Genomic DNA, 8,936 nt, shown 5'->3' with positions numbered 1-8,936 from the left:
TTAAGTAGACTGCCGACTATGTGGTAGTTCATGGGGACAGAGTTTTTAACAAAGGGGATGACAATGCACTTTTTGGCATTGAGCTTGAGGCCATGGCTCTGACACCAGGCATCTGTCTCAATGAGGCCATTCTGTAGGATGTACACATAATTTGGGGACTTGACTATGGCTCCTAGTTTTCAGTTATCTGCAAACTTCATTAAACCAAAGGCCTTCTATGTTTGGTATCTACTTCTCTGAAGTACAGGCTAACAGGAGAGGTCCCAGGACTGAACCCTGTGGTACTCCACTTGTCACTGGTTTGAAGTCAGATTTGGAGTCTGCAACTTTTACAGTGTGGGTTCTGTCAGTGAGCCAGTTGGCAACCAATCTTGTGATGTAGGGATTTATACCTAGTTTAGTGGGTTTAGCTATAATTCCAGAATGGTGGATGGTGTCGAAAGCCTTGGTGAGGTCAAGATAGGCTGTGTGAGCCACCTTACCCTCGTCTACAGCTTTGGTGACTGCCTCAAAAAAGTTGATCAGGTTCAGTTGGCATGATCTGCCTTTCACAAACCCGAACTGGGTGGGGTCCAGAGTTTGGAGGTTACCAATGTCTTTGTTTACGAGTTCCATGATGATACATTCCATGATCTTACAGACCAGGCTCGTCAGGCTAATAGGACGATAGTTCCTGGGATCAGTGGTGGCTCCCCATTTGTTGAGTGGGATAACTGTTGCTGTGTGTCATTCTGTGGGCACAAATCCTGATGTGAGGCTATGATTGAACATGGTGCTTAGGTGGGGAGCCAGTTTGTTCTGAAGTTAATGTAAAACGCAGCCTGGGATGTTGTCCAGTCCCATGGATACTGTTTTTGGCTTTACAGAGTGCAGCTTTTACTTGCATAGTTGTGATTACAGGTACTCTGCATTCTTCCTGTATAGATATGGGCCCTTTAGGGGGTGAGAGGGGGGGCGGTAAAAGTAGCACTGAATCTGCCAGGATGTTGGCAATATCAGTTGGTTATGTAATTTTCAGGCCATTGTGCTGTAATTCAGAGCAGATCTGGGTGTTGCTATTGAGATTCTTGACATAGCTAAAGAATGCCTTGTAGTTGTCCCTAGAATCAGTGGCAACTTTGTTTTCATAGCTAGCTTTGGAGGATCTTATAAGGGATCTCAGCTTCTTACGGAGGCTGACCAGGGAGCTCCTCCACTCATGGGATTTTACTCTCTTTTGCAACAGTTTCTTCCTTCTGTTGTACAGTTTGTTTATGGCAGGGGACCACCAGATTGGCTTCCTTTTTTGGAGGGTAGCATCTTGGTTCTGTTTGGGATAGCATGATCTATGCACTTGTGTAAGTGCTTATAGAGTGCATATGTGTAGGATTCAGCAGTCATAACTGTATTGTCTATCTGCATGGGCGTCATGAGTCTTAAGAAGCATGACATTTTTTACCATGGTTTCCTTAATGGGGGGTGGGGACGGGATGTGGATATCTAAGGTGATTAGTTTATGGTCGATCTGACCAACAAGGAGTTGACTTCAGGTGTGGAACACCGGTCACTCATGTTGGTAATGACTAGGCCTAGGATATTGTTGCCCCTGGTGGGGGTGTGAATAAGTTGATCCAGGGCATTGGAATTTATGAATTACAGAAAGCATTGAGCAAAGGAGTTGGTACAGGAGTAGTTTTCCCAGTTAATGGTGGGGTACTTGAAATCACCCATTAGGGTGTTTCGTTGAACCCTAATATTTTTCAGTATATCAAGAAAAGAGGAGTGGGAATCCTGGGGCATGGTGGGGGATCTGTAGCAAGCTACAATTTGGATTGCAGTTTTGCCCAGAGTTAGTTGCACTTGGATAACCTCGGATGCATTATGCTAAGCAACTAGCCTGGAGGTGTGGATATCCTTAATGAATATGGACACCTCCACCTTTGGTGTTCCAGTCCAGGTTAAATGGCCAAAAAGTGTGGTATGAGTTATAGCCTGGTAATGCAGGGGTGCTCTCTGGAGCCTTGAACCAGGTCTCAGTCACTGCACAGATATCAATGTTCTCCATTTTAAATTGTGCCTTGAGGGAATGCATTTTGAGATTTAGACTTCTATCACTGAGTAGCATTACACTCAGTTTTTGCTTGCCTGTTCCTGTTACGGTGGTGAATTTGTCATTTGAACCTTGCTTAAAAAAAAAGCACTATAGGGGCGGCAAGAGCCTTAGCCAGTATCCGGAATCCCAGGAGTGAAAGGTGCAGCCCATCTCTGACAAAGCATCGTGGCTTGTCGACCATGTTGTCCCAGGCAGAAAGATACTGGATCCCCTTAGAATGACACCAGAAGCTTAGCCAATTGTTGAAGTCAATCATTTTGTTCTTGTACTGCCATTTCATTCTGGGCGATGGCAGGATGCTAATCAGGGCGAGGGTCATACCTGCCTGGGCTACAAGATCAGAGAGCTCTTCCATGTAGCCCAGGGAGGTACATCTCAGGTCATTCACACCAACATGGACAATGACAGAGTCGTATTTGTACTTGTTGTGGAGTGACCTAAGTGCATGGGTTATGTGGCAGATCCTGGCACCTGACAGGCAGCTGACAGTAACCTTCTCCTTGTTTAGCCTGGTGAGTGGAACATCAATGTGCCTGACTATAGAGTCACCTATGACTAGTGTGTTGGGTACATTATTTTGTCTTATGGGCTGTGGTTGAATGGCACACTGAGTTTGTGGGCTTGTGGTCTATTTGTTATTTGGGTTATGTTGGGGGGGGGTGGAGGTTGCTTGCGTTTCTGCTTTGGAAGTCTCTGTTGCTTGAGCAGATTATTACTGAGAGAGCCTCCACAAACGTTTTTGTGGTTCTATGTGTGGATTTTGGTGGCATAGGTTTAGTGGGATTATGTGAGGAGTGTGGTGCGGTACAAGTGTTTACCTTCTCCTGTTGACTGTCAAGTTCAGTCTTGGTTGGAGAGAGCTTTACCTCCAGTTTGGTTAGATAAGTGCATCTCTCACAGGTTGTAGAGTTGGGTGGTAGGAGGAGAGGGTTGTCTGTGTACATGAGGCAATTGCTACATTGCCCCAAGATGCCCAGATTCATCAGATAGACAGGAGAGACCACTGGGAGCTGACCCTTGGACATGCCTGAATAAAGAAACATTTTCCTTTAGACAAGTGAGGAAAGAGAGTACAAGAGCTGTTTTTCTCTAAGCAAGTGAGGAAAGCAAGTACAAAAACTGTTTTCCTCTAGGTAATGTATCCTTCTCTGCAGCTTAGGCCTCTGTCTGCTTTTACTGTCTTCACACTATCTGCTACTTGACCGTTGAGTGTTTTATCGCTGGCTCCAGATGTATTTTCCACATTCAACTTGCCTTTTGAGATTATCTAAGACTGTACCGAGCTGCTTTTTGTTATGTTGTACTCCTGTAGCTTCAACCAGGGTGTGTCCAGCTACAACAGACTGAAATTCAGCTGCACACAAAAGTGGTTAGGAACTTATTAGTCAAACCAGCATGTTATAGTTCATATAATTCATATTCTTTGACCAGCTGTGCCACTGACATTGTGCCATATTCCTGAGAGCTTATTTTGCCCATTTCCCAACTGTTGTGCAAAGCATAATTCTGAATCTAAGTGCTTTGTGGCTGTAAGAGTACATAAACACTTTGCTGACAAAACTTTAAAAGTTATAAAAGTCTAGTTGATAATGTCCACATTGCTGCAAACTGATTAATATGTGATAGACAAGCTTATAATCCTATCCAGTGCAATCCTATCCAGTGCCACCGAATTAATATGTGAACGCCACAGGTATGGTCTCAAGATCTATATCATTCTTTCTGATTAATATAAAAGGAGACAAGTCATAAGGGAAATTAGCAAATGCATACTGTTGCCTCAAGCTGTGGCCAATACTTACCCACTCAAGTAAGCTTCACATTCAGCAAATGAACAGTGGAGTTAAAAACATTGGCTTCAGAAATTCCCTGCCACAGTTTTAGTCCAGTGCATTTCAATACAGTCTATCCAGCAGTAACTGAAACTTGCTAAGACTTTTTATATATTCACACTTCCACTGTCTTAAAGTAACACACCACCAGCAGCCTGACCCATTGATTTATGAATTATATTTATTTAGAAGTTTGTTGATCAGGGTAGAGCAGAGATTCAAATGTATCATTTTCAGTCTCAGCCTGGGGTCTACAACCTCACGAATGCAATGTATATACAAAGACTTACAATCATTTTACCAAGTCAGTGTGTAAATGATATTTACAATATTTATATAAATTATTATTCTTTGTTAATGATCCTGAATAAGCCTAGTATATTTCATTAGATAATGGTAGCTGCAGCAATATAGTCTTTAAAAAGTGGATATAAAGAGTTAATAGCTAGCAATTATCCTACACATAAATAAACAACCAGCCCCAGGCCATTGAATAATGAGAGGTTTTGTCTGAAAAAATAAAATTAGGCAGTACAATTTCAAAATCCATATATATATATATATATATATATATATATATATGCACAACTTCAAACTTGCTCAAACACAAAGTAAAACATAAACTAACTGCTGTTAGGTCTTTCTTTTTCTACTAGATGAAGCCTTCTAGTAATCTGACTACAACACTAGCTTTTATAATAAATTAATAGCTGCAGAACACTCATGGACAGAATCTTTGAACACATTCACAAAGAATAACAAGTTTTCTTTTTTTGTTCCATTAAGTTCACAATACTCTCCAAGAAACAACTGACTGAATTTCTAACAATTGTCCTCTAAACCTAGAAGAGTCACTTACCTGAAGTGTCCAAAGAGGTGCTTTGGAACAAATCAATCACTGGCAGTTATTCAGTCAGTACCACTTCATATAAAGTACTCCCCCTCTGCAGGTAGCAAAGTCTCATTTTTTAATCTCCCATTTACTTTTGGATTCACACTTGCAGATCTAAGCAACATGTTATCAAAGTCAATCAGCACTCTAGGAAGTACTAGTAAAGCAATACTAACATGACAGCAACTAGGGTTTCCACCATTATAATAATATGAAAAAACAAAACAAAAAAAAAAAACAAAAGCTACATCCTTTGCTCTGCTCTGTAGCCCCACCCATTTCATAAGTGAATGTAGAAAACAAACCTGCTGCTGCCTCCCAAGCTGAAGTAAAATGGTTGAAATTGTTAAAATCAGTTCCTTTACTGACAAAATAAAGCATAATCCTGCTGCTGTCTGGATCAGCGCTTTCGATTGTTGAACCTTTATCAAATCCCAAAGAAAAAAGCAGCTTCCTTTCATTTAAAAAGAGCTTCCTGCAGCTCATTCATTCAATCAGCCAATAAAGTTTTGGTGTATGGACACACCTCTCATTCAGAGTGCATGTTCTATTTACTTAGTGTTAGCTAAAAGCTTGGAGTTTTGAAAGTGAAATAACATGGGATTAATGCATGTGCATTATTTCTTTAGAGCCCTTCCTTTCAAGATGGGTTTGAGTGGTACAATTTCATTTAATCCAGGTTTCTGGTCCGCTCTAAGGTTCATAATCCATTTTGTTTCCTCAGTTTTGGTATAGTTGGCCACCCTCTTCCTTGTAATGTTTCTACTAGCCTGCTTACGACCATAAATTTAAAAGTGTGGTCTCCATTAACTTTAATATGACCATATAAAGCATTCGTATTTACTTGATTTCTAATATCCTGACAGTGTCTCAGGATACGTTCCTTGAACATTCTATTCATTTTCCCCACATAGAAGGCTGGGCAGCGTTGACACTGAGCAATATAAATCACATTTTTGCTCCTGCAATTTGCAAACCCTTTGAACCTGTATTCCTTCTTATATGTTGGATGTATGAATAAAGTATCCATTTTAATATGTTGACATGCTTTACAAAATCCACATTTATAGGTGCCTGCTTTATTCGTGGGTGAATGTTCTGTGTCCAAGTTTCGACAATTCCCATGGCATAAGAGACTTTTCAGATTTTTCCTATTATAAAAGGAAAAACTGGGTGTCTCCCCTACAATGCTCCTAAGGTTCTCATCTGAAGTCAAAACAGACCAGTTCTTTTTTATGGTCTCTAGTATGAATGCATCGTCACTGCTATATGTAAGACAAAATCTCATCTTGTTTTCCTTCTTATTCTTCTCATCTTCTTCCTTACTCAACCAATGGGAAAAATATGGTCTTCCTTTGCCAGTTCGTAAGTCTGATGTTCTTTTCATGCTTTTTATGACTTCATCTTTATTATATCCTCTTTCCATAAAGTTATCAATAAGCCTTTCCTTTTCTTTTTCAAAAGCTTCATCTTTAGTATATAGTTTCGATATACATTTCACTTGATTCTCAGCTATATTTTTAAAAATATGCTTTGGGTGCATACTGGTTCTATGGAGCATGTGATTATGCCATGTTGTCTTCCTGTGCATTCAAATCTTAAAAAAGATGTGATGTGATCTTTTTTAAGATTTGAATTGAATTTTTCTGACACTACCATCAATTTCCTTGATATCCAACTGACATTGGATCATGTACATGGGATAGATATGTCTATGCACAGTAAGACAACATGATGTAATCACATGCTAACACTAAGCAAATAGAACATGCACTGTGAATGAGAGGTGTGTCCATACACCAACACTTTATTGGTTGAGTGAATGAATGAGCTGCAGGAAGCTCTTTTTAAATGAAAGGAAGCTGCTTTTTTCTTTAGGATTTGATAAAGGTTTAACAACCGAAAGCGCTTATCCAGACAGCAGCAGCAGGATTAAGTTTTATTTTTTTAATAAAGGAACTGATTTTAACAATTTCAACCATTTTACTTCAGCTTGGGTGGCAGCAGCAGGTTTGCTTTCTACATTTAGTTGGTTTCCACGCGTACTGCCTTTGATGGTGAGCTCAGTCAATCTTTTTGTTTTATTTCATAAGTGAATGTGGAATACATTGTGGCAAGGCTGGTATAGCATAAGGTGACCTAGGCAAGCTGCATAGTGCCCAGGTCTGGCAGTGAGACACAATAAATGTCAAAAAAGGAACTGTCTCTCACCCCCCCCCCCCCAATTACCTGTGTCCAGTCCAACTCAGCTGCAAATCAAGTCTGCTGCTATGTTTTGCTCTGTTTTCATTGGCTTGAATGTACAGTACTTGAGCCAAATGAGAAACATTGGGAGCTAAAAGAGAGTTGCAGAAAATCACAGTCTTTTTCATTTGCTGTCTTTTGTTAAATAACTCCATGTAGTTTCCTACAAGCCTGGATTACTCAGACAACCAGAGCTGCTACCTCAGACCTAGTCCCTGATATAGTAATACTAATTCTTATTAAAAGCCATGTCATTACACATATCACTTCTTGTTAGATGATACTGGCATTTCGTATTAGCCAATACCATAATTGCTACTGGCATTAATTCTTAAAATGCCAATTTCAGCATTTGCTATGTGTGTGTGTGTGTGTGTGTGTGTGTGTGTGTGTGTGTGTGTGTGTGTGTGTGTGTGTGTAGTTAATGTCATTAGTTCTCATTACTCAGGACAAATTCATTTTTTTATCCTGTACCCCTTTTTCTTTTAGCTGTTTGTCAGGAGCATTGACTGGTTATGTGACTAGCTCAAAGTCACACTGTAGGCAAATGGAATTAGAAAGACTCAAACCCTATACCTTGATGACAGGAATCTTCATTAAGAGCTTAGAGACTTACTCTCCTGCACTGACTGAAAAACCTTCACTGACTTCTTCATTTTCTGAAAAAAATCACTGAGGATTAAAAAAATTACTGATGTTTACAGTCAATTAATAATACAGTCAGCCAGTAATACCAGTCATTAGAATTTAATAGTTTTGTTCAGAAAATGCATATTTATACAAAACCTGTTTTGTTAACTTTTAAGTAAATTAAAGTAGACTGCCTCTTAAGTGGTTCCTATTTTATAGAACACCTCTGATTTTACATGATTTTTCTGTCCTGTTTTGTATATCTTTTTTTTTTTCATCTGGTAAATGACTGAGGATTACAGTCAGTCAATAATGCCAGTCATTACAATAGTTCTTATTGATCAGAAAATGTACGTCCATGCAAGACTTATTGTTCTGTTAACTTTTTAAATGAATTAGAGTTGTCTAGCACTTAAGGCTCTCGGATGTTAATGCACTGCTTCCTATAGTGAAAAGTGCAGAGTGCGAATGTTTCCTCCTTCATTTGCCTAATATGTGACTTCACCAGACAGTGCTCCTGGATCACCTCTGAAAACGAATGCTGTCCAATTGGTTTACCTGGTTAACAGATAATTAAAATAACATTTGTAATGTGTTCCTCCTTTATTTTTAGCTTTGTCAGGAATTCGTAAGCAAAGGAATTGAGAGTATTATTGGTCTTTTCCTTGTAAAACTTTGTGGCTTTCTGGCAAATTGTTGCAGATTGTGGTCACTACATAATGATAGGTATGAGAGTCTCAGACATTTAATCTTTCAGAAATGCTTGTTAATTCAAACCTTATTATTCTAGCAACTTTCTAAATATTCTTAAAAATTCTTATATAATATAAGATATAAATTTAAATTTTGTTCTTGATTTCTTGTCTTTGTGTTTGATTATTGAGCTAAGAAGATGAGGGAGCAGAAGGAAGTTGCAATGGGTTGCATTATGTGATTCTAACAGTAGTCAGCTGAGATGCATTTCTGGGCCATTAATTATGAATGTATTCATTCACTTGATCTCAACTAGATAGCTAAAGTATACAATCATACAGGTAGTTGTAGCTGATATGTGTGTGCATGTTTGTGTGATTGTGAGCAAAGGACACACACACACACACACACACACACACGCACACACTATCCATTCAGGTACTGTAACACTTACAAAAAAAAAAAAAAAAGAGAGAGAAACTGTCACTCACTTGTGTGCAATTGTTCACACTGCAGCAGTCTGTTAATGCATCTATTGCTGAATATACCTGGT

This window comes from Protopterus annectens, chromosome 8.part0, assembly GCF_019279795.1.
Source record: "Protopterus annectens isolate FY-2018-M chromosome 8.part0, PAN1.0, whole genome shotgun sequence".
Taxonomy (NCBI): domain Eukaryota; kingdom Metazoa; phylum Chordata; order Ceratodontiformes; family Protopteridae; genus Protopterus; species Protopterus annectens.
Note: the sequence above shows the minus strand (reverse complement) of the source record.